We start from the raw sequence: 3,783 nt of genomic DNA, 5'->3' as shown, positions 1-3,783 counted from the left end.
CCATCCCGTAACTATCCTAGTGGGTATCAATTCATTTTTTTCATTTGTGATCACAGTAATCCCACCTTTTTTCGGCACACACTGAACAGGACTTACCCATGCACTATCAGATATAGGATAGATAATACCTGCATCAAGGAGTTTGATAGTCTCTGCTTTTACTACCTCTTGCATCTTTGGATTTAATCTTCTCTGAGGTTGCACAAGAGGTGAGTACTCATCTTCCATCAAGATCTTGTGCATGCAGACTGATGGGTTGATCCCTTTGATGTATGCCACCTTCCAAGAAAATGCCTTTTTGTGTTCTTTGAGAACTTGCAACAATTTTTCCTCCATAGCATCTGTCAAAGCAGCAGAAATAATGACAGGTAAAGTGTTATTCTCACCTATGTATACGTACTTTAGGTGTGGAGGCAATGGTTTGAGCTCAAGCATCGGTGGCTCCTCCAGGCTTGACTTTTGAGGGATCAAGTCTCTTTCGATCTCCCAAGCCCTCTAATCTCATCCTTATTGACCTCTTCAATGGCTGGTTGGCATTGAGGTATGCCACTATTTCGGCTTTTTCTGCATCCAATTCATCTTCTCTCAATTCGGTAGTGAGAGTGGCTTCCAAAAGGTCCCTAAGAGCATCCTGCACATAGTTAGACACAAGAGCATCAAAAACATCAATTCTATAACAACTATCAGAATGCAGTGTGTGCTTAAGTGCATTAAAAACATCAAAAGTAATATCTTCCTCCCCCACTCTCAATCTCAACTTCTCTTCTTGAACATCAATCAGGGCCTCGCCAGTTGCAAGGAACGGTCTCCCCAAAATCAAAGGCATCTCCATATCCTCCTCCATGTCGAGCACCACGAAATCTGCAGGAAAAATAAATTTGTCCACTTTCACTGGCACATCCTCAATCACTCCTCATGGATACTTGACAGATCTGTCAGCTAGCTGTAAGGACATCCTGGTTGGCTTAGGCTCTCCTAATCCGAGTTTCCTGAATACAGATAAAAGCATAAGATTAATACTTGCTCCAAGATCACACAAAGCCTTATGGAAAACAACATCACCAATCATGTAAGGAATAGAAAAATTCCCTGGGTCTTTTAGTTTCGGTGGGATTTTGTTTTGCACCTAAGCAGGGCAATTTTCAGTTAAGTTCACCGTCATGTGATCCTCCAACTTCCTCTTATTAGCTAATATGCCTTTCAAAAATTTAGCATAACTAGGCATTTTCATCAAAGCATCGGCAAAAGGAATATTGATATGCAATTTTTTAAATACCTCAAGAAACTTACCGAATTGTGCGTCAAGTTTTTCTTTTTTCAGTGCTGCAGGGAAAGGAGGAGGTATAACAATTTTAGATTGTGCAGTGGGTGCTGGTGTAGAGTTAGAAGACTTAACTTTAGATGTCTCAATCTGTTCATCAGGCACTTGATATTTTTCTTTTTCTCTCGACTCTAAAATTTTTCCACTCTTCAACTCAATGGCCTTCACTTGCTCTTTTGGATTGGTCTCTGTGTTACTTGGCAAGGTGCTCGGCTCTCTATTTGCTATCATCTTTGCCAACTGTCCAATCTGATTCTCCAGCCCCTTTATGGATGCATCTTGGTTCTGGAGTCTGGTTTCGGTAGATGAGATGAACTTGGACATCATCTGCTCCAAATTGGATTTATCTTCCCTAGGAGGATAAGATCTTTACATTGGTTGTTTTCCATATTGTTGTCCTCTCTGTGGTCGATTCTGACTGTTTTGACCAACCCATGAGAACTTGCGATGTTGCCTCCATCCAGGATTATATGTGTTTGAGTACGGATCATTCCTTGGACGGTTTTGGACTCCCACTTGATTCACATGTGCCCCTTCTGGCACATAAAAAGGACCATTGTCTTGACAGTTCTTAGCATAGTGTTCTCCTCCGCATTTTTCACAAAATATCTCTTGAAGACGCATAGCCGTGCCACACATATTCAACCCGTCCAACTTCCTGTTCAAGACATCAAGTTGTGCAGTAATAGCGGAAAGATCAGTTACCTGGTGAACTCCTGCACTTCTTCGCTGGTTGTTCCTTTCAGATTGAGGATGATAGCTGCTAGCAGCCATCTCCTCCAACAACTCATATCCTTCCTCAGCAGTTTTTCGCAACAGGTTCCCACAAGCAGCAGCATCTATCATAGTACGATTAGGAGTAAGCAAGCCATAATAAAAGGTTTGAACGACTAACCCAAGTGGTAGTTCGTGATGAGGACATCTTCGTAATAGATCTTTGAAACACTCCCATACCTCATATAAAGACTCTTGCTCGAATTGAGAAAATGTGGTGATGTCTGCCCGCAGCTTCATGGTCTTAGATTGAGGAAAGTATTTGATGAGAAACGCCTTCGCCATATCCTCCCATGTGGTGATCGAATCTACATGAAAAAAATTTAACCATGCTTTAGCTTTATCACGTAAGGAGAAAGGAAATAAACGCAGTCTAACAGCATCATCAGAAACTCCATTAAATTTAAAAGTATCGCAAATTTCAAGAAAATATGCGATATGCATGTTTCGATCATCTACTACAGATCCTCCAAACTGGACTGTATTCTGAATCATCTAAATTATAGCTAGCTTGATTTCGAATTGATTTGCTCGCACAATAGGCCTCACAATGCTGGGGCATGCACCATCCAAAGAAGGTTGGGTATACTCTAGCATTGGTATGCGGCGCGGCATCTCAATATGTCTATCTTCACGATGTTCCTCCTCATGCTCGTGCTCATGTCTCTCCATCAATTCCTTCAGTCTCTGCTGTTGTCTTCTCCTGCAAAAAGTTCTTTCAATTTCAAGGTCAAACTGCTCAAGCTCCACGTCAAGTGACTTTCGCATGCACTGGAAGAGATATCTGTAATAGAATATGGAGTGTTAATTTAATAAAAATGAAACAATGCTAAAGAAAATAACTAAAAATAAAATTGTGAATTAACAGTCCCCGGCAAAGGCGCCAAAAACTTGATCGAGCAAAACTTGCATTGTGGAATCCTCAATAAAAATATGATTTTGTATGCTCAAAATTAATCGCAAGTGCACGATGTCAACTAATAGTACGTGAGTACGAGTATCGTTCCACTGAAGACTGTATCTGACAATTATTATTTTTAGAAAAAAATCTTTAGGAACGAAAATTTGATTGATTGATTATTACTACTAACATTAAATAAATATGCAATTAAAAAGATTTAAGACTTAAATAATGAGATTTAATATCTAGAATGGTTGATTTAAAATTCAATGAGAAATGAATTTGTTGGGAATTTCAGTTCACCTACGCCTCGTTAATCGTATGCTTCCGACAGGATTTCCTATTCAATTGAACACACTCCCTCGATCTATGCCAAAGTAATTCTACTCAGTAAAGTAATTAAATGTCTTTAATTATTTATCAAGAGCGAATTTCATGTCGATCTATGAAATCCCCCAGTTTTCGACCCTTAGGACTATAACTATCGGCGCGTATCCAATTTCATATATCTATGTAAATTGTAGATCCACGGATTATGTTACTCATTCCTATCACAAGCTATTCTCTCGAACTCATTGGTAATATAAAACGTTGTAAAGTTAGCTACGCTCTAACAACACAATGAAAAACAGTAACACAATCAAGAATAAACCAACAATTGAAATATGAATTAACTAAATCAGAGTTTGGGGTAGGATCCCCTTAAATCCCAACAAATATTTTAAGTTAGCTACTAGAATTCATAGTAAAAATAAACACAACAATGTTTAAGGATAAAAACTAAATC

At 39.0% G+C, this 3,783-nt stretch overlaps 1 non-coding gene across 1 annotated transcript; it reads left to right on the top strand.

The window, feature by feature from the left end:
- The first annotated feature begins 2,225 nt into the window (after positions 1–2,225).
- On the top strand, positions 2,226–2,331 carry LOC142538141 (small nucleolar RNA R71). The gene has a single exon (XR_012818680.1). It is a non-coding gene; the product is annotated as a small nucleolar RNA R71 (small nucleolar RNA).
- Positions 2,332–3,783: the final 1,452 nt, after the last annotated feature.

The sequence above is a fragment of the Primulina tabacum genome, chromosome 2, assembly GCF_025594145.1.
Source record: "Primulina tabacum isolate GXHZ01 chromosome 2, ASM2559414v2, whole genome shotgun sequence".
Classification (NCBI taxonomy): domain Eukaryota; kingdom Viridiplantae; phylum Streptophyta; class Magnoliopsida; order Lamiales; family Gesneriaceae; genus Primulina; species Primulina tabacum.
Note: the sequence above shows the minus strand (reverse complement) of the source record. Positions and strands in the feature narration are given on the sequence as shown.